Source organism: Anomaloglossus baeobatrachus, chromosome 5, assembly GCF_048569485.1.
Source record: "Anomaloglossus baeobatrachus isolate aAnoBae1 chromosome 5, aAnoBae1.hap1, whole genome shotgun sequence".
In the NCBI taxonomy this organism is placed as follows: Eukaryota; Metazoa; Chordata; class Amphibia; order Anura; family Aromobatidae; genus Anomaloglossus; species Anomaloglossus baeobatrachus.
This window is the reverse complement of record NC_134357.1, coordinates 550,815,648-550,838,838: the sequence shown is the minus strand read 5'-3', so window position 1 is coordinate 550,838,838 and position 23,191 is coordinate 550,815,648. Positions and strand designations below refer to the sequence as shown.

Sequence of the window (23,191 nt, the reverse complement as noted above, 5' to 3'; positions counted from 1 at the left end):
CAACAGGTTCTCCTAATACCTTCAGGTCAGGCATGTATGTGAGGTACAGTCGGTATCTGTGAATTTGTCTCCGGTGAACTGGATGCCATTGCTGGATGTCGCGATGGCGGCTGGGGACACTAAGGGCACAATCTCCTGGTAAAATGTGTATCTCCAAGATGCCAAATTCAAGAGGATGACCTACGGGCCTAGGGATAGATGGCAGAGAGACTTAGGGAATATTTCGGAGGAAGTCTGGGAGGAGGTACTGCAGAATATTCCCCTTCTGTCTGTCAGTGAGTCACAGAGGTTGTCGCATGTGTTCTTAGTTCATAGGATGTATAGGACACCGGCCTTTTTATTTAAAATAGGTGCTAGCCCTGACTCATGCTGCTGGAATTGTGGAGCCTCAGATGCTGACCTGATATACCTCATGTGGAATTGTCCATGCTTGAGAAGATACTGGGTGGGAGTGCTTGACCTTATTGATTCGGTGTATGATTGTTGTACAGATCGCAGACCTCTGGCATGTATTCTTGGATACACCGCGGAACCTACTATTCAGGAAAGCCATAAGATTGCTATTGCGCGTATCCTATACCAGGCACGGGAGGTCATTGCGCGATACCGGAAAGATAGTAAGGTCCCTAATATTAAAGAATTAATTGACAGGGTAAATTACACCCTCCGGCTTGAAAAATAGGTCTATCAAAAAAGAAAGGCGTACAAGAAATTTGAGGATATATGGGCCCCGTGGCTTGATACCCCGAATCTGGCCCCGGCAACGTTGACCTGGGCTAGAGTCCTGATGATGACCCTGTTTTAGCCTGGGTGTGTGGGAGTAGATCAAAATGTTGGGTCGGAGCGTAGGTGCTCTAATCGGTTTATATTTTAGTTGATGTTTGGCTACCGATCTATGCCTAACTGTATTTCCTGATTGTGAAATATACAAATGAATATTGTGATTGTTGGAAAAACAGGGGATTTTGTTTGGTGGTGGGGGGGTTGGTTTGCATACCTGCGTGTATGCGGAATTTATTTGTTGTTCTATTAATTTAAAATGCTAATAAAAAAAACTGTTTTAAAAAAACAAAACAGCCCCACTGAGAAACTCTTGCTAGCCTGCCTAAAGGCCACTTTGCACACAGCGACATCGCTAGCGATGTCACAGGTCAAAGCACCCGCCCCCGTTGGTTGTGCGTCACAGGCAAATCGCTGCCTGTGGCGCACATCGTTAGTCCCAGTCACACATACTTACCTGCCTAGCGACGCCGCTGTGGCCGGCTAACCGCCTCCTTTCTAAGGGGGAGGTTCGTTCAGCGTCACAGCGGAGTCACTAAGCGGCCGCCCAATAGAAGCAGAGGGGCGGAGATGAGTGGCTAGAACATCCCACCCACCTCCTTACTTCCTCTTTGCCAGCCGCCGCAGGTAGGCTGTTGTTCCTCGTTCCTGCGGTGTCACACATAGCGATGTGTGCTGCCGTAGGAACGACGAACAACCTGCGTCTTGCAACAGCAACGATATTTGAGATAAGAACGACGTGTCAATGATCAACGATATGGTGAGTAATTTTGATGGTTAGCAGTCGTTCGTGCGTTTCACACGCAACAACGTCACTAACGAGGCCGGATGTGCGTCACGAATTCCGTGACCCCAACGACATCTCGTTAGCGATGTCGTTGCGTGTAAAGCCCCCTTAAGTCTGTGGGTCGATGCCTGCGTCTTCTGCGTTGATCACAGATATCAGAGAAGTTAGCAAGCAGAGTGCCAGAATCTGTAGTTTCCACAGATCCTTGATGACAACTGGTGATGCCTGCAAAAATCTCCTTATGACAAAATGTTAAATATATTTTGTGTGTATATATTTTTAAATTTCAGGACCTAATCACACTCTGATATTTAAACTAACTAGATGTCCAAACAAACAAACAAAAAAATTATATATATGTATATATACACACACACACACACACACACACACACACACACATATTTGTAAAAAGTATTTATTGTAGCGAAATACAATAAATGAATAGTTGCAAGAAAAGAATCCATTTCTCTATTACATTTTTTTTTATGATCACAAGCTCTATCAGCTATTCGGATGATCGCCTTGTCATGCACAAAGTATTTTCTTATTACAATTGCTTATTATAGTCCAAAAATATGGTAAGTAAGGTAATAATCCTTTCTCATTTAATTATACGACGTTCTATTCCATGATTTTTGTACAATTTGTCAATAAAATCTATAATTTCTCTCCTATGTCAGTTATTTATGATTGTCAACAAAATATAATTTTCCACTAATTCATTTTTCACATTCTTATGATAAGGATTTCTCAACTGTGTGACTTCACTGATGTGTAACAAGATTTGATTTCTTTCTACAACATTTATCTTTATCTTCTTTATCTTGCCCTTGAGGAAGTCACTACATGACGATACGCATGAGGCTTGGACCACCAGGAGCACTAAGTATTGATTGGGGTTTTTCTCTATTAGGAGTGATATCCTTGGGCACTTACCCACATTGGGGAGATATTTTACTTTGTTCCTCTGGACTCCCAGTGATAATCCTTTTATGCATTTTGCAAAGCAATGTTCTTTGTTTGATTCATTGTTATGAACTGACTTATGGGGTCTGAGGGCTCAGTCTATTTATTCTGGTAACATTAGATTGCTATTTCTAGCTCTAATATTCCTGTGTGGGTTAATTTCCAACTTTGCCAATAGATACAACACTATTATTTGATCATATCATTATATCTTATGTACTATCTGTTTGAATGGATATTTTGATTACCCAGTCCTGTATTGTACTTAGTTGCTTACGCACTGATATTCTGGTGGTCCATATGGGTGTGTTTTTTAAATGTATGTGTTCACTGTTTAAGGCTCCTCTGACACTTCATGTCTGGTTGTGTTTTGTACAAACACTAATAAAAATCACTTGTTACTTTTTTCATATTGTGCCTGGTCGATCCCTCATTTATATGGCTCTCTTTTCCTTGCTCTTTACTTTCTACAACATTTCCCACACTCTGAACATGATTGTGGCTTCTCCCCTGTGTGGATTTTGTGGTGTATAGCAAGATGTGATTTCTGGTTATAACATTTCCCACATTCTGAACATGACTATAGCTTCTCCCCTGTGTGGGTTCTCTGGTGTTTAGCAAGATGTGCTTTCTGGTTATAACATTTCCCACATTCTGAACATGAATATGGCTTCTCCCCTGTGTGCGTTCTGTGGTGTGTAGCAAGATGTGATGTATGGTTAAAACATTTCCCACATTCTGAACATGAAAATGGCTTCTCCCCTGTGTGGGTTCTGTGGTGTGCATCAAGATGTGCTTTGTAGGTAAAACATTTCCCACATTCTAAACATAAATGTGGCTTATACCTAGTCCCAGTATGAATTCTGTCATGCCTATCAAGATGCGATTTCTGGTTAAAAGATTTCCCACATTTGGAACAAGAAAATCTCTTCTCTGTGTGAATTTTTTTACGCTTAACCAAAGATATTTCGAGGGGAAAACTATTTCCATATTCTGAATGTGAAAATTGCTTCTTTACTTTAAGGGTATTTTGTATTTTAATTCCTATTTTCTGACTTTTATTTTTCTTAGTAGTCTGTAATGATTTAGAAGACATGACCTGTTTCATAGGATCAGATGATAGATCTTTGTTGTGAAGGGGTGATGGGATATCTGAAGTAATGGCATTCACTTCAATTGTATCCTGTGTGAAATCAAGTTCCTCTGATTTATAAACTGAAGATGTCCCTTGTCCTTCTGATTTCCTGGTACATTCATCTGCCAAGAATAAAACCAGTTATTTTTTAATAAAATATCTTTGAAATTTATATTTCTGAGCCTTTCTACCATAGAAATGGCAAGTTATATAGCTAAACATAATTATTCACTAAGACAATGACAGTTCAGTCTAATAGAAGACCTCATAGCATGAATCAGCAGAGCGTGATGTTCAACTGTTTGTCATTCTGCCTCCCAAATATTGGACTTAAAAGCCACCAAAAATCATGTAGGCAAATATGATACCAATAAAAATTTCTACCCATCCCACAAAAAAGCCCCCACTCAGTTCCATCATCTGTCAATGGAAAAACAGAGGGTTTCCACATTATTAGTGGCTTAAAGGCTTTTGAAAAGTGACATGGCTTCCATAAACCAATCCAGCAAAATCCGCTTTCCTAAAGTCAAATCTCCCCCTCATTTCTCATTCTTGCAAAATGTGCCCAAACCACATTTAGCATCCATGTATTTTGCATTGCTCTAGTGAGAAGAACCCAATGAATTTACGGTGTGTGTGTCTCCTGGAGCACAATCTGGGCACTATGTGTTGGACAATAAATTGGCATATTTGTAATTTTTAAACTCAAACATCCACTGTGTGCTAATTCCTGGAAAGTGCTTGTGGAGTCAAAATACTCAGAACTATGGAGAAATTCACTGAGAGTTACAATTCCCAAAATGGAGTCACTGTATGGGACTGTCTACTGCTCTGATTTTCTGCCAATCCCTGCATGTTTACTGGCTGATAAAAAGCTGGGAAACGTGGGGTGGGGACTCGAGCATGGCACCTGAGTACACTAATGCTTGATCGAGTACCAACCAGGGCCACGTACGTTGTCCCATCATTAATAAAAGACAATGTGTCACAGAAAAAAAATATACCAGAATCATTGGATTCACAAGAAACACCCAAAGTTATCACCTCATAAAGTGACTTAGGGATATATCATGCCAGACGTGGAATGCTTTTGTTTTTTTTGTAGTTTATTGCAATTCTCTCTGAAGTTAATTGGTTTAAAAAGAAATTCAAAAGTTAAAATAAAGGGAAACTATTGTACAGAAATTCACACTTGGCTCTCAATGGACATTTAAGCCTTGAACCTGTTTTCACCTTCATGACCAGCCCAACTTTTTCAATTCTGATCAGTGTCACTTTATGAGGTTATAACCCTGGAACGCTTCAATAGATCCCAGTGATTCTGAGAATGGTTTTCGTGCCATATTATTTTTCATGTTAGTGGTAAATTTAGGACGATATTTTTTGTGTTTATTTGTAAAAAATCGAAAACTTGTCGAAAATGTCTAAAATCTCATAATTTTCAAACTTTGAATTTTTATGCCCCTAAATCAGAGAGTTATGTCACAACATTTACCACGTCTACCTTACATCAGCACAATTTTTGAAACATCAGAGGGTTTTTTTTGTTGGTAAGTTAGAAGGGGTAAACGTCTATCAGCAATTTGATATTTCTCCAACAAAATTTAGAAATCTATTTTTTTTTTTTTAGAACCACATCACATTTGAAGTGACTTTGAGGGGCCTGTATGACAAAATACCCAAAAGTGACACCATACTAATAAAAACTACACCCCACAAACTGCTCAAAACCACATTCAATAAACTATGAACCCTTCAGGTGCTTCACAGGAACTAAAGCATTGTGGAATTAAAAAATGTATATTTTACTTTTTTAAATCACAAAAATGTTACTTTAGCCCCATATTTTGCATTTTCATAAGGATAGTAAGAGAAATTGCACCATACAATTTCTTATGCTATTTCTCCTGAGTACATTGAAACCCCATAGGTGGTAGAAATTTACTGTTTGGGTGCACGGCAGGGATCGTAAGGGAAGGAGCGTCATTTGACTTTTTGAATGGAAAAATTTTTGGAATCGTTATCTGCCACCATTCCCTATTAATGCGTAGTATATTGTAGTGCCCGTACATTTTGCATTGTGCCCAGCTTGTGCTTCTGGAGACACACACCCCTTACATTAAGCAGCCTCACCCCACTACAATAATGCTAAATATGTGGACATTAACTATGGTTTACAAACATTATGGGGGAAAGGAGGAGGGCATTTGGATTTGGGAGCGCAGATTTTGCTGAATTTTTTTTTTTTGGGGGGGGGGTGTTACAGAATATTTGGGATCAATTCACATTTATCCTGTGCTCTATGCGGAGCACTTAGATTAGGGTTCTCATCTACATCATCAAAATATGTAATTCAGATGAAACTCTCGACGGATCCAATCACTATAAAGAGGCAGTAGAGCTACTCCGGACTCCGTTTGGCCAATGTTCAGCAGTGTCCATCTTTTCAAAGGTGTACAAAACTGTTGTTGACTGCAGTTTTATGCACGCCTAAAAAAATGCGCAGACAGACAGACAAACCCAGAACACAGGCCAGATGTCAGTTCAAGTGACTCCCTCTGCTTCATTACAGTGAATTTTCCTGTTAAGAATTTTGTCTGAATCACGTTTTTCAGATTTACGCGTAATCCCCAGTGTATGCGCTCAGCATAGAGAGCAGGATAAATGTGAACAACGCCATACATATTTATATTTACATGTGCCTTCTTAATTGCTTTTGATTCCACCTTTTTCGCAGCTATATGACGAAAAGACAGTTTTTGGCACTTTTGCATTGTTCACTGAAGGGTTTAATTAGTGTTACAGTTTAATAGATCAGGTTGTTCCAGTTGTGGAGTGTACTTTTTTTTTGTTACATTATTAGTAGTAGTTATTGGTATGGTTTTTGCATTTTTTGTTCTTTATTTTCTGGGGTTTTTTTTAAATATTTTTATTTACCGTATTTTTTGTTTTATAAGACGTACCGGATTATAAGACGCACCCCAAATTTAGAGATAAAAAAAAGGTAAAAAAAATAAAAATGGGGTCTGTCTTATAATCCGGTGTTGTCTTACCGGAGGGGGGCAGCAGCGGTGGTGAAGCGGGGTCACGGGAGGCAGATGTTGTGCTGGCAGCCGTAGTGGGTTAGTAGCGGCGGTCAGAGGCGGCAGGCGTGGCGGCGGTCAGTGGCGGCAGGCAGTCAGTGGCGTCAGGTGCAGCGGCGGTTAGTGGTGGCAACCTCGGCGGGACCATGGTGGCAACCACGGAGGGTCCGTGGCGGTGAGTGAGTAGTGGAACAGGCCGGTGCATTGAGTGTCTCAGTGTGTCCGTGGTCCCGATTCAAATGATGGCGCCTGGAGCGGTGCATGTGCAGATGGAGCTCTCATCCAAGGGCTCCAACTGCGCAAGCGCTGACTCCCACAGCGGCGCATGAGCAGATGGAGATCTCATCCAAGAGCTCCATCTGTGCACGCACTGACTCCCGACGCCATCATTTGAAACTGGGACCACGGACACACTGGGACACCTGACGCACAGCCACCTGCCCGAAGCACGCATACACAGAGTGACAGTGAGCAGGCCGCCAGCACACACAGACAGGCAGCCGGCACCGACAGGCACCCGGCCGCAGCCACAGGCACTCGGCCGCCCGCACGCAGCCACAGGCACCCAGCCGCCCGCACGCAGCCACAGGCACCCGGCCGCCCGCACGCAGCCACAGGCACCCGGCCGCCCGCACGCAGCCACAGGCACCCGGCCGCCCGCACGCAGCCACAGGCACCCGGCCGCCCGCACGCAGCCACAGGCACTCGGCCGCCCGCACGCAGCCACAGGCACCCGGCCGCCCGCACGCAGTCACAGGCACCCCGCCGCCCGCACGCAGTCACAGGCACCCCGCCTCTCGCACGCAGTCACAGGCACCCCGTCTCTCGCACGCAGTCACAGGCACCCGGCCGCCAGCACACACCCGGTAAGCTATACTTGGATTTTAAGACGCACCCCTCATTTTCCTCTCAAATTTTTGGAAGGAAAAGTGCGTCTTATAATCCAAAAAATACGGTCATTGTTTCCTTTACCTTCTTACTTAGTCCCTATACTGTATGGAACACTAACTTTTATTGCTCTGATAGATGATATAATATATTGCAATGCAGGAGCATTGCAACACATTATATCTGTTAGTGCTGAACTGACAGAAGTCTCTGAGATCATGGTCCTGCATCTCATAGCTGGGTGATGACCTCAGGTTACCATGGCAACGATCAGACCCTCGCGATGACAGCAAGGGCCGAAGTGGACGGGAAAAGCAGCATATTCCCTCTCCTGACCCCCTAAATGCTCCTATCGATTGCAATATTTAGGGGGTTAAACAGCACGGGGACCATCCCTGGCCTTGACAACCAGGACTTGTAAGTCATCTAAACCGAGTTCCTGGTATCGATCACCCGGGCACAGTTCCTCTGCCCGCTTGATTGCCAGGATGTACTGGTACGTCTAAGGTCGGGAACTCCCCTTCAAATAAGACATACCCGTACGTCTAGGGTCTGTGGACGTGAAGGGGTTAACGTTGTTGACCATATTATCACATTCAGCAGCACAAAAAAGAGAGAAGGTAGATTCATCTTTCATGATGTCAGGATTCGAGGAAGGAAACGGCATCATTACCCTCCGCTTTCTCCTAGAAGCGATCATAACATTTTTCTTCAAGTAATTTTTTATCTTGTCTGCAAATTCTACATACACTAAAGGGTGCTTTATACGCTGCGACATTGCTAACAATATATCGTCGGGGCTTCCCCCCTCCACTACCAGGACCGTTGATACGGCGATCATATTGGCATTTTAATATGGGTAAGCACTTTTTCCAACTCCAAACATAGGATACTGATTTTTGTAACTTATATGCCCTGGTGGGCCCTTATTGTACTGATTGTTTGGACTATATACTATACCTTGTAATGTTGGAATCAACTCTATTTTATACAATATGATGCTGTTGAGGTCCTAGTATGGGACACCTCTGATTCTTTGTATTCCAAACCACTGTTATAATTTTATGTTTTCACCCTATATGACAGTGCCCCTATTTATTCAAACCCTTCTAATAATAAATATTTACATATAATATTGGGTGCGTTTCTGTTTTTGATTATGCAAGGCCCTATAAAACTCAATTTTTTCTTTTTCTTCGTTTGATATATCGTCGGGGTAATGTTGTTAGTGACGCACATCCGGCGCCGTTAGCGACATTGCAGCGTGTGACACCAAGGATCGATGATAACGATCGCAAAAACGTCCTTGATCGTTGACACGTCGCTCTTTTTTATAATATCGTTGGTGGTGCATGCCGCTGGTTGTTCGGCGTTCCTGCGGCGTCACACATCGCTATGTGTGATGCCACAGTAACGACAAACATCTCCTTACCTACGTCCACTGGCAATGAGGAAGGAAGGAGGTGGGTGGCATGTTCCGGCTGCTCATCTCCGCCCCTCCTCTGCTTTTAGCCGGCCGCTTAGTGAGGCCGCAGTGACGTCGCTATGATGCCGAACGCACCTCCCCCTTGAAGGAGGGATTGTTCCGTGGTCACAGCGACGTCGCTGAAAAGTTATGTGTGTGTGACGCTGCTGTAGCGATAATGTTCGCTACGGCAGCGATCACCAAATGTCGCACGAACGACGGGCGCGGGTGCTATCGCGCACGACATCGCTAGCTATTGCTAGCGATGTCGCAGCGTGTGAAGCACCCTTAACATTTGACTTTGTAGTTTACAGATCTGTAGTTAACAGAGCTGTGAGTACGTAACTTCTAACACCAACAGAAGAACCTCCATTGCCCAAAGTAATGGGTACAGTGGTTTAGTGGCAGAATGACGACCACATGATTGTGATATGGCCGAACTACACCACAGATAAAACAGCCACAGCCGGTGACTGAGAAGAATCTGTGACTTCTCTGCATTTAGTGGTCACTACTCACCTGGGTGGTTATCTGTAGGAATCTCCTCTTTACACCACTCATCACCCCTCACATATGTCTCTGTAGTATTAATATGGGTCAGATCTCCACCCTGAAACAAATATTGTAAAGTCACAGACAGATGGAGAAGTCACATCTATGATCAGTTCTAATCCTGCCATCTCCACCACTCTCATTACACAAGTATTAAACATATAATACTGGTGGATAAAACAAGACTGAGCACAAGACCTTCACAGCCGTCTACACATCATAGGGAGATTTCATGGCACCTTCTCTCCATCTACCTGATGATCCTGAGGAACATCGGGGTCTTCTTGTTTACAGTCCTGTGGGAGAAGAGGATGGGGACATCTCTCTGGTGGTGTCCTCTTACTGGACAGAACTGGAGGAAACACATACAGGGACTGAATTCATTCCTTACATACAGATAATTATAGGCCGTGTGTATTTAGTCCTGTCTATTACTTGGTGATTTGAGGGGCTGGGGAACTCCCATCATGACGTTCTTGTACAGATCTTTGTGTCCTTCTAAATACTCCCACTCCTCCACGGAGAAATAGACGGTGACGTCCTGACACCTTATAGGAATCTGACACATACAATGATACCGTCACCCCCGATCCCTTCATAGCGTTACTGTATAATGTCCCAGCATTCCCAGCAGTGTCACCTCTCCAGTCAGCAGCTCAATCATCTTGTAGGTGAGTTCTAGGATCTTCTGGTTATTGATGTCCTCATGTATCGGGGGGCGAGGTGGCGGCCCCGTGATTAGGCTCAGGGGTCTTCCCCATCCCTCAGACACAGGGGCCTGACAGCGCTCACTAGAGGTCTTCTTCACTACTGTGTAATCCTGGTTATGGAGAGACAGTAATAAATCTCACTACAGACATTTCCAGAGTCCTCACCTCTCCAGTTCTGTCCATCTGTTATTCCCATAGACAAGAATGATGTAATGTGACGTCATCAGAATCTCTCACCTCTCCAGTAAGCCGGAAGAGGATCTCTAGGGTGAGGTGTAATATCCTCTCCGCCATCTTGTCCCTGTCCATATCCATCCTTCACGGGGCAATCAGGAGAATTCTCTTCTATAGAAGATCTCCACTGAGAGGATCCGATATTGTAGAGACCTGAATGGGGAGAAGATGACGATGTAACATCATAAAGAATCCGCTGTAATAATACAATTACTGGAGAGAATAAAGGGAAACATATCAGGAGATAGAACGTGTAGATGATTTATTTTTTCTTGTCTTGTGCGGACTGGAACATAAATTGCTGACTAAGACGTCTCCTCCATGCTTCCAATCACTGGCTATGTTGGTCACTGCTTGACTGCGGGAATTACAAGTTTGTTGGAACTGAGGAGGAAATACAGAGACTGGTGGGGACCCAAGAAGCGGTGGCACAGGAGTAGTGAGTCATCATTATGGTGTTAATTTTTTATATCTACTAATAAATCCTATATATTTAGGCCACACACACAACAAGCACTTTCCTCCTCGGAGTCTGCAGCTGAATACGTTTCTCATAGACTCATCTTCAGTGCTGTATTTTGCCTTCGTGCTGCCCTAGGCACTTTAAGTGGTCGCGCCCCTTAGTGACAACGTAACACTGAGTTTTCGCACACGACATCTGTTTAAGGCAGATCTACTCTGTAAAACACTTGAAAAAGTATCAATGAGAAACGAAGGGCACTAACCCCCCCCCCAATGGGGATCACCACGGGCACATCAAAACATAGCATGAGTATAAAATATTCCCACCACACCGTCCCCACTTATATACTGTGACTGTCACACTGCCCCTAATAAACTACACACTGCCCTCCCTTATAAATTATACCCACCACACCTTCCTCAATTATGAAATATGATCTGCACATTGACCTCACATCATGCTGCCCCATCCTCACAATGTCCCATGCATGCTGCCCCCTCCTCACAATGTCCCATGCATGCTGCCCCCTCCTCACAATGTCCCATGCATGCTGCCCCATCCCCAATGTCCCATGCATGCTGCCCCTTCCTCACAGTGTCCCATGCATGCTGCCCCCTCCTCACAATGTCTCATGCATACTGCCCCCTCCTCACAATGTCCCATGCATGCTGCCCCCTCCTCACAATGTCCCATGCATGCTGCCCCCTCCTCACAATGTCCCATGCATGCTGCCCCCTCCTCACAATGTCCCATGCATGCTTCCCCCTCCTCCCAATGTCCCATGCATGCTGCCCCCTCCTCACAGTTTCCCATGCATGCTGCCCCCTCCTCACAATGTCCCATGCATGCTGCCCCCTCCTCACAATGTCCCATGCATGCTGCCCCCTCCTCACAATGTCCCATGCGTGCTGCCCCCTCCTCACAATGTCCCATGCGTGCTGCCCCCTCCTCACAATGTCCCATGCATGCTGCCCCCTCCTCACAATGTCCCATGCATGCTTCCCCCTCCTCACAATGTCCCATGCATGCTTCCCCGTCCTCACAATGTCCCATACATTCTGCCCCCTCCTCACAATGTCCCATGCATGCTGCCCCCTCCTCACAATGTCCCATGCATGCTGCTCCCTCCTCACAGTTTTCCATGCATGCTGTTCCCTCCTCACAATGTCCCATGCATGCTGCCCCTCTCCATGAGCTCCTAATGCTGCCTTCCTCTTTTTCATAATGACACCTCCATGCTGCCCCATTCATCATACTAAGACCACCACACTAACGCTTATGCTGAGACACCCCTCCCACACACACACACACACTACCCCACTCTTGATATTGACTCCCCTACATTGCTCCACTCCATACTGAGCCCACACATGCTGCCCCTTCTCCATAATGAGCTCCCAATGCTGCCCCTCTCTCATTCTGAGTCCTTACACTCCCCCGCCATCGATTTTGTCATTGCACTATCCCTCAACCCTTGTCCTCTGTCTCTAGAATTGGCCCCTCTCTCCCATTCCCCCAGCAGCAGCCGCTCTGCCCCTCCTTCACCAGCAGCCTCTCCCCCAGCATCAGCCTCTCTCCCCCAGCCCCCCCAGCATCAACCTCTCTCCCCCCAGCGTCCCCCAGCTTCAGCCTCTCTCCCCCCAGCCTCCCCCAGCTTCAGCCTCTCTCCCCCAGCATCAGCCTCTCTCCCCAGCTTCCCCCAGCATCAGCCTCTCTCCCCCAGCTTCCCCCAGCATCAGCCTCTCTGCCTCCAGCATCAGCCTCTCTGCCCCCAGCATCAGCCTCTCTTCTCCCAGCCTCCCCCAGCATCAGCCTCACTCCTCCCAGCCTCCCCCAGCATCAGCCTCCCCCTTACAGCCTCTCCCAGTATCAGCCTCCCCCAGCATCAGCCTCTCTCCCCCAGCCCCCCCAGCATCAACCTCTCTCCCCCCAGCGTCCCCCAGCTTCAGCCTCTCTCCCCCCAGCCTCCCCCAGCTTCAGCCTCTCTCCCCCAGCTTCCCCCAGCATCAGCCTCTCTCCCCCAGCTTCCCCCAGCATCAGCCTCTCTCCCCCAGCTTCCCCTAGCATCAGCCTCTCTCCCCCAGCTTCCCCCAGCATCAGCCTCTCTGCCCCCAGCATCAGCCTCTCTTCTCCCAGCCTCCCCCAGCATCAGCCTCACTCCTCCCAGCCTCCCCCAGCATCAGCCTCCACCCTCCCAGCCTCCCCCAGCATCAGCCTCCCCCCTCACAGCCTCTCCCAGTATCAGCCTCTCTCCTCCCAGCCTCCCCCAGCATCAGCCTCCCCCAGCATCAGCCTCTCTTCTCCCAGCCTCCCCCAGCATCAGCCTCTTTCCTCCCAGCCTCCCCCAGCATCAGCCTCACTCCTCCCAGCCTCCCCCAGCATCAGCCTCCCCCCTCCCAGCCTCCCCCTCACAGCCTCTCCCAGTATCAGCCTCCCCCAGCATAAGCCTCTCTCCCCCAGCCCCCCCAGCATCAACCTCTCTCCCCCCAGCATCCCCCAGCTTCAGCCTCTCTCCCCCCAGCCTCCCCCAGCTTCAGCCTCTCTCCCCCAGCTTCCCCCAGCATCAGCCTCTCTCCCCCAGCTTCCCCCAGCATCAGCCTCTCTCCCCCAGCTTCCCCCAGCATCAGCCTCTCTCCCCCAGCTTCCCCCAGCATCAGCCTCTCTGCCCCCAGCATCAGCCTCTCTTCTCCCAGCCTCCCCCAGCATCAGCCTCACTCCTCCCAGCCTCCCCCAGCATCAGCCTCCACCCTCCCAGCCTCCCCCAGCATCAGCCTCCCCCCTCACAGCCTCTCCCAGTATCAGCCTCCCCCAGCATCAGCCTCTCTCCTCCCAGCCTCCCCCAGCATCAGCCTCCCCCAGCATCAGCCTCTCTTCTCCCAGCCTCCCCCAGCATCAGCCTCTCTCCTCCCAGCCTCCCCCAGCATCAGCCTCCCCCTCCCAGCCTCCCCCTCCCAGCCTCCCCCAGCATCAGCCTCCCCAGCATCAGCCTCTCTCCTCCCAGCCTCCCCCAGCATCAGCCTCCCTCAGCATCAGCCTCCCCCAGCATCAGCCTCCCCCAGCAAAAGCCTCCCCCCCTCCTAGCCTCCCCCAGCATCAGCCTCTCTCCCCCCAGCCTCCCCCAGCTTCAGCCTCTCTCCCCCAGCTTCCCCCAGCATCAGCCTCTCTCCCCCAGCTTCCCCCAGCATCAGCCTCTCTTCCCCAGCTTCCCCCAGCATCAGCCTCTCTTCCCCAGCTTCCCCCAGCATCAGCCTCTCTCCCCCAGCTTCCCCCAGCAACAGCCTCTCTGCCCACAGCATCAGCCTCTCTGCCCCCAGCATCAGCCTCACTTCTCCCAGCCTCCCCCAGCATCAGCCTCCCCCCTCCCAGCCTCCCCCAGCATCAGCCTCCCCCCTCCCAGCCTCCCCCCTCACAGCCTCTCCCAGTATCAGCCTCCCCCAGCATCAGCCTCTCTTCTCCCAGCCTCCCCCAGCATCAGCATCTCTCCTACCAGCCTCCCCCAGCATCAGCCTCCCCCTCCCAGCCTCCCCCAGCATCTGCCTCTCCCAGCATCAGCCTCTCTCCTCCCAGCCTCCCCCAGCATCAGCCTCCCTCAGCATCAGCCTCCCTCCTCCCAGCCTCCCCCAGCATCAGCCTCTCTCCTCCCAGCCTCCCCCCTCCCAGCCTCCCTCAGCATCAGCCTCCCTCCTCCCAGCCTCCCCCAGCATCAGCCTCCCTCCTCCCAGCCTCCCCCAGCATCAGCCTCCCCCAGCACCAGCCTCTCTCCTCCCAGCCTCCCCCAGCATCAGCCTCTCTCCTCCCAAACTCTCCCAGCATCAGCCTCCCCCAGTATCAGCCTCTCTCCTCCCAGCCTCCCCCTCTCTCCTCCCAGCCTCCCCAGCATCAGCCTCCCTCAGCATCAGCCTCTCTCCTCCCAGCCTCCCCCAGCATCAGCCTCCCTCAGCATCAGCCTCCCTCCTCCCAGCCTCCCCCAGCATCAGCCTCCCCAGCATCAGCCTCCCCCAGCATCAGCCTCTCTCCTCCCAGCCTCCCCCAGCATCAGCCTCCCTCAGCATCAGCCTCCCTCCTCCCAGCCTCCCCCAGCATCAGCCTCCCTCAGCATCAGCCTCTCTCCTCCGAGCCTCCCGAAGCATCAGCCTCTTTCCTCCCAGCCTCCCCCAGCATCAGCCTCTCTCCTCCCAGCCTCCCCCAGCATCAGCCTCCCTCAGCATCAGCCTCTCTCCTCCGAGCCTCCCGAAGCATCAGCCTCTCCCAGCATCAGCCTCCCTCAGCATCAGCCTCTTTCCTCCCAGCCTCCCCCAGCATCAGCCTCTCTCCTCCCAGCCTCCCCCAGCATCAGCCTCCCTCAGCATCAGCCTCTCTCCTCCGAGCCTCCCGAAGCATCAGCCTCTCCCAGCATCAGCCTCCCTCAGCATCAGCCTCTTTCCTCCCAGCCTCCCCCAGCATCAGCCTCTCTCCTCCCAGCCTCCCCCCTCCCAGACTCCCTCAGCATCAGCCTCCCACCTCCCAGCCTCCCCCAGCATCAGCCTCCCTCCTCCCAGCCTCCCCCAGCATCAGCCTCCCCCAGCACCAGCCTCCCCCAGCATCAGCCTCTCTCCTCCCAGCCTCCCCCAGCATCAGCCTCCCCCAGCATCAGCCTCTCTCCTCCCAGCCTCCCCTAGCATCAGCCTCTCTCCTCCCAGCCTCCCCCAGCATCAGCCTCTCTCCTCCCAGCCTCCCCCAGCATCAGCCTCCCTCAGCATCAGCCTCCCTCCTCCCAGCCTCCCCCAGCGTCAGCCTCCACCCATCCCAGCCTTCCGCAACATCAGCCTCCCCCCTCCCAGCCTCCCCCAGCATCATACTCTCTCCTCCCAGCCTCCCCCAGTATCAGCTTCTCTTCCCCCAAGTCTCCCCCAGTATCAGCCTCTCTCCTGCCACCCCATACGCAGATCTCCAGTCTGAATTAGAGACACCCCCACGCTCCTTATGAATCTTCAGCTCTGCGAGCACTTACCTGCTCCAGGGCCCGCCGTCATCTTCCTGGCTCACGTGAGTATCCTCTTCTGACACCGGCTTCCATCGCGGCGTCCTGCTGTGAGCTCTGCATGTGAAATCCACACAGCATTGGACGCAGCACAGAGGAAGGAGCTGATTGGCGCGCCTGTGACCCCGGAAGTGCAGGCGCCGGCAGTTCCGGGGTCAATCAGCTCTCTGTGCCCGGCCGCCGCAGTTTGTCTGCATTCGCGTCTTAATTGACACGGATACAAATAAATAAAGGTGCGCCTCTCCCCCCTTCCCCTCCCCCCTCCGAAAATACAGCGGATTTAATGAATGTGTAAAAAAAAAAAAAAAAAAATTTTTTTTTTACTGCTAGAAGGTGCCGCCCCCTGCATCCTGCCGCCCTAGGCATGGGACCACGGGTGCCTAATGGTAAATACGGCCCTGCTCATCTTCTATATCACTAATTCTCCTCTCATTTACAGACACTGGAATCGGCATCAGCAAAACTTCAGAAGATATTCATTACACGTGAGAGGAGAAATAACGACTTTATGATGTTGACATTTTCAGTTTCTACAACATCTTTCTAAACATATTTGTCCACAGTCCATCACTGACTCCATCACCATCAGATGCCTATATGAAGGTTTCTCATCTTCCCCGGGCTGTAATATTTTATATTAGATCTCATGTCTGATTCACACACAGAAGTTTGAAGCATTTATAAAAGGATTGTAAGAAAACCGTAGATACAGTCATATGAAAAAGTTTGGGCACCCCTATTAATGTTAACCTTTTTTCTTTATAACAATTTGGGTTTTTGCAACAGCTATTTCAGTTTCATATATCAATAAATGATGGACTCAGTAATATTTCTGAAATGAAATGAGGTTTATTGTATTAACAGAAAATGTGCAATCTGCATTTAAACTAAATTTGACAGGTGCATAAGTATGGGCACCCTTATCAATTTCTTGTTTTGAACACTCCTAACTACTTTTTACTGACTTACTGAAGCACTAAATTGGTTTTGTAACCTCATTGAGCTTTGAACTTCATAGGCAGGTGTATCCAATCATAAGAAAAGGTATTTAAGGTGGCCACTTGCAAGTAGTTCTCCTATTTGAATCACCTATGAAGAGTGGCATCATGGGCTCCTCAAAACAACTCTCACATGATCTGAAAACAAAGATTATTCAACTTCGTTGTTCGGGGGAAGGATACAAAAAATTGTCTCAGAGATTTAAACTGTCAGTTTCCACTGTGAGGAACATAGTAAGGAAATGGAAGAACACAGGTACAGTTCTTGTTAAGCCCAGAAGTGGCAGGCCAAGAAAAATATCAGAAAGGCAGAAAATAAGAATGGTGAGAACAGTCAAGGACCTCCAAAACCTCCAAAGACCTGCAGCATCATCTTGCTGCAGATGGCGTCACTGTGCATCGGTCAACAATACAGCGCACTTTGCACAAGGAGAAGCTGTATGGGAGAGTGATGCGCCTGAGTTATGCAAAAGCACATTTGGACAAGCCAGTTACATTTTGGACGAAGGTCCTGTGGACTGATGAAACAAAGATTGAGTTGTTTGGTCATGCAAAAAGGTGTTATGCATAGAGGCAAAAAAACACGGCATTCCAAGAAAAGCACTTCCTACCCACAGTAAAATTTGGAGGAGGTTCCATCATGCTTTGGGGCTGTGTGGCCAATGTTGGCTCCGGGAATCTTGTTAAAGTTGAGGGTCGCATGGATTCAACTCAGTATCAGCAGATTCTTGACAATAATGTGCAAGAATCAGTGACGAAGTTGAAGTTACGCAGGGGATGGATATTTCAGCAAGACAATGATCCAAAACACCGCTCCAAATCTACTCAGGCATTCATGCAGAGGAACAATTACAATGTTCTGGAATGGCCATGCCAGTCCCCAGACCTGAATATCATTGAAAATCTGTGGGATGATTTGAAGAGGGCTGTCCATGCTCGGCGACCATCAAACTTAACTGAACTGGAATTGTTTTGTAAACAGGAATGGTCAAAAATACCTTCATCCAGGATCCAGGAACTCATTAACAGCTACAGAAAGCGACTAGAGGCTGTGATTTTTGCAAAAGAAGGATCTACAAAATATTAATGTCACTTTTATGTTGAGGTGCCCATACTTATGCACCGGTCAAATTTAGTTTAAATGCAGATTGCACATTTTCTGTTAGTACAATAAACCTCATTTCAATTCAGAAATATTGCTGAGTCTATCATTTATTAGATAGATGAAACTGAAATAGCTGTTGCAAAAACCAAAATTGTTATAAAGAAAAAAGGTTAACATTAATAGGGGTGCCTAAACTTTTTCATATGACTGTATGAGTTATTTGATGGTAAAATCTACTTGTACTGTTATTTTTTGGGACATTAAGTTTTCTGGGGTATTTTCCTTTTAGGCTTCCCTATATTACATGAAAAACACCAAACAGACAAAAAAAGTATTAAAATGTTGCAAGACAAAATTGACACCAACAACTCAGCAAAACACAATACAAAAATTGTGAGACAGATGGTGCACCTTGTATGCCAAATGATAAACATTTGTTTTAAAAAAGAACAAAACAAAAAAAACAAACACTTTTTTTCCCATCACATAGTACAGTAGTGCAGTGTATGTCCCGAGCAATCTGAGGCTTGTATGTTGTATCATAGCAGTAATTAGGATTATTGATAAAAGTCTAAAAAATGTTTAGGTGAAAATAAAATCATAGTTTAAGCAAGAAAGAAAGAAACCATTTTCCATTCCTGATGAATACAGAGAGAAGGCAACTTTCATATATTTGAGGTAAATGAAAATCAGCAGCCATTATTTTATGAGGCAGAAAGAAACAAAGAGAAAAAAAGATTGAGAGAATAAAGGGGGCTTTACACGGTAGCGATATCGCTAGCAATTTGTAGCAATATCGAGCGTGTAAGTACCCGCCCCCGTCGTGCATGCGATTGTTTGTGATCGCTGCCATAGCGAACATTATCGCTACGGCAGCGTTACACATACTTACCTGGTCGGCGGAGTCGCTGTGACTGCCAAACAATCCCTCCTTCAACGGGGAGGGACGTTCGGCATCACAGCGACGTCACCGCAACGTCACTAAGCGGCTGGCCAATCAAAGCGGAGGGGGCGGAGATGAGCAGGACGTAACATCCCGCCCACCTCCTTCCTTCCGCATTGTGGCCGGCGGCAGGTAAGGAGACGTTTCTCGCTTCTGTGGTGTCACACACAGCGATGTGTGCTGCCGCATGAGCGATGAACCACCTGGATAAACAACCCTTACCGATTTTTGAGTTTGGGATGACCTCTCCATGGTGAACGATTTTCACCATTTTTGAGGTTGCTTAAGGTCGCTGGTCAGTGTCACACGCTGCGATATCGTTAATGACGCCGGATGTGCGTCACTAACAACTTGACCCCGACGACCAAACATTAACGATATCATAGCGTGTAAAGCCCCCTTAAGAAAGAAAGAAAGCCGCTATCTGTTACGGGGGCTGTCGGATAATAAGGGAATGGAAGGCTATTCGACAATCAGGGTCCACCGTGCAGAGCTCTGCTGCAGAGTAGGGCAGAGGATAGGGGAAACCTGTACCACCAAAGCGGTACTGACACTGTTGCGTCACAGTGTCACCAAGACCAATAGCGGCGTATACTGTTTAAGTCACAGCGACTACCTTATTAGAATAACATAGAAGTGGAAATGCAAAAGAGTGAGGAATACAACATAAAAGTGCATAGAAGTCTCACAGTCTGTGAGCGTGAAAGCACCTGTCTCAGTTAACAGTCACAGAGACTAGGTGTAGTGTGTGCAATATGGCACCTACCTATGTCCGCTCCACTTGTGGTGCAAGGATACGGACAGCAGCAATGCTCCTAGCTTGAAACTCCTGCCTATGACCGCTCCCCTAGTGTGCGAGGATACGGACTGCTGCAGGAGGCAGCGTAGTGGAGCGTTACCCTAGAAGGCAACGACCACCTAACCTACCTATGTCCGCTCCACTAAGGTGCGAGGACACGGACAACAGTACGGCTGAAAGGCACAGGAGCGCTACCCTACTGATAGCGCTCACCTCAGAGTAGAACCACAAGGCCCAGTCAGACCATGTGCAGCAAGCACCTACCTATGTCCGCTCCACTAAGGTGCAAAGATACGGACCACAGCATAAGGTGCAAGGTACAAGAGCTTTACCCTACCGATAATGCTCACCAAGATAGAATAGGTGCCGCAAGGGACATGCACAGAGCGTCTACTCCTATGCAGGAACCAAGAGGACTGAGCGCTGAGCAGCGTGCGTCAGGTTCTTATATAGACTCTGTGCCTCATCCAAGATGGAGGACATCAGAGCCAATCCGCTGCCAGAACGACAGCAATGACGTCACGCTGGCCTATCACCGAGTAAGGCGTCACAAGCACATGACCAGCGACCAATCGGCTTAGAAGGTGTCAGAGACGTGACCTCGTGTCACAAGCACATGACCAGCGGCCAATCAGCTTAGAAGGTGTCAGAGACATGTGACCTCGTGTCAGTGATGATGTCACTCGCACATGTGCAATGGCTCCAAGATAGGACTTCGTCTCCAGCGCTCACACATGTGCAGTAGCAAGAAATCTGAACATAGTCTCCAGTGAGGAAGGAGACACGCAGATACCCAGAACGGGAACTGTAACACTATCATATTATCCGAGGCACAGAGACGGGGAGGCATCTAATCCCCATTGACACCTACCAATATATATCGCCATGACAGCCGAGGCTGAACAATTGTATTCTAGAACAATGTCATTAAAATTATAAAGAGAAAACAAGATAAAATACAACTACACTGACTAAAAAGATAAAAAGTTCTTCTGGAATAACGTCCCCAGAATGTCTCCATTACACTGTGCAGCTCAGACCACAGATAACAGCCCCTCATACATCTATAGCCCTGCCGACCGCCCGGATCCACATTTCCAGACTGGGAAAAGTGATCCAGGAGGTCGGCGCTGAGTCCTGGGGTCATCTGTATCTGCAGCAAGAATGGGGAGTATTTATTAGCCGGTGGGGTGGATGGAACCACAAATTGTACGTTATGGTATATTGTGAGGGGCAACTTGTAGTATCATTATGTGTGTGGGAGGAGGATGGCGGCACTGTGGGAATATTATACTGTGTGTGGGGTGGATGGCGGTACTGTGGGAACATTATACTGAGTGTGGGGATGGTGGTACTGTGGGAACATTATACTGTGTGTGGGGGGGATGGAGGTATTGTGGGAACATTATACTGTGTGTGTGGTGATGGAGGTACTGTGGGAACATTATACTGAGTGTGGAGGGGATGGCGGTACTGTGTGAGCATTATACTGTGTGTGGAGGGGATGGCGGTACTGTGGGAGCATTATGCTGTGTGTGGAGGGGATGGCGGTACTGTGGGAGCATTATGCTGTGTGTGGAGGGGATGGCGGTACTGTGGGAGCATTATGCTGTGTGTGGAGGGGATGGCGGTACTGTGGGAACATTATGCTGTGTGTGGAGGGGATGGCGGTACTGTGGGAGCATTATGCTGTGTGTGGAGGGGATGGCGGTACTGTGGGAGCATTATACTGTGTGTGGAGGGGATGGCGGTACTGTGGGAATATTATACTGTGTGTGGAGGGGATGGCGGTACTGTGGGAGCATTATACTGTGTGTGGAGGGGATGGCGGTACTGTGGGAGCATTATGTTGTGTGTGGAGGGCATGGCGGTACTGTGGGAGCATTATACTGCGTGTGGAGGGGATGGCGGTACTGTGGGAGCATTATGCTGCGTGTGGAGGGGATAGCGGTACTGTGGGAACATTACACTGTGTGTCAGTGCATCAAATTTGTGTGAAGAAAGTGGCACCATATTACCTGTTTCCTGTCTATTATAGTTGGCGCGTCTTTAAGAGAAAAACACCAAGAAAGTCTCAGAGCTGAACGGGTTAATGCCCCTGGCCCAGTAATGGAGAATCTCCACACACCTCCTCCTGCAGAGCCGCACACTAGATATATGGCTGCTCTGTGCTTACAGAACCTGTGATGATGTCACATGGAGGGGAGGAGTCAGGGGTCACATGATCAGCTCCTCAGTGTACGCAGGACTCTGCTGTGCTGGGTGTCATGGTGCTGGATGAGGTGAAGTTTATGAGTGGGGTCAGGAGGGTTTTGTAGTGTGTGTGTGTACAGAGCGATGGTGTGTGTGTGTGTGTGTGTGTGTGTGTACAGAGCGATACTGTGTGTGTGTGTGTGTACACAGAGTGATGCTGTGTGTGTGTACATTTTCTGTCTAAACAGCCAAACACAAGTCAGACTAGAGAACAAGTAAGCCTCTGACTGAGACCTCCTTTTGGCCACAACACCATTTTGGATCAATATATTGACTCATTTAGATATTTGGTACAGTCTACGATATTGGACAACCGGGGCTGCAGTTCCAGGTCTTTTACTCACAAGTGCCCCAGAGTACCGATCTCTGCCACAATGGGCTCCAGCCGATTCTGGATAGTTGGCGGTCACCGCCGGTGCCCGTGAAAGTCTTTTAGTGAAGTGTCCCTCTGTAGCTGTCCGGAATCTGGGCCGAGCCTCCTGCTCCAAGCTAAGGGCCCACAGAGAAACACTAACTCCTGTGTCATGCTTCCCCTGTCTGCCCTAGTCCAACCCCCTGTGAGTAAGCACCTTGCTATTTGTGTGTGTTTTGTGAAGGCACCAGCAGGTTAACCCCCTCCTGACCTGGGATAGATATTACCCCTGAAAAGTGGTGTATTACCCTGTGGCGCCTTAAGCCCAGGGGCGCCACAGAAACATTTAATATCAGGAGAGAGGGGCAATTCACTACCTGAAGAAAAACAAGGAGATCACTATCACGCCAGCAAATAAAGGTGGCACATTAGTTCTCCTGACTACAATGGACTACATTAAAGAAGCACACAGAGAGCTGACGGATATACAGCACTACACCAGACTGGATGATGACCCAACCCCAAAATATATGAAGGAGTTCAAAAGGGACATCAGTTTTCTGTGTAATTAGTCAACAAACCTTCTGCATTTAATACCTGAGAATCCAAGGATGGGAATTTTCTCTATGCTTCCCAAGATTGATAAGCCAGGTAA

At 48.3% G+C, this 23,191-nt stretch overlaps 1 pseudogene; it reads right to left on the bottom strand.

Annotated features, from left to right (window-relative positions):
- Window positions 1-10,752, bottom strand: part of LOC142312277 (uncharacterized) — a 111,701-nt pseudogene extending 100,949 nt beyond the window's left edge.
- Window positions 10,753-23,191: the final 12,439 nt, after the last annotated feature.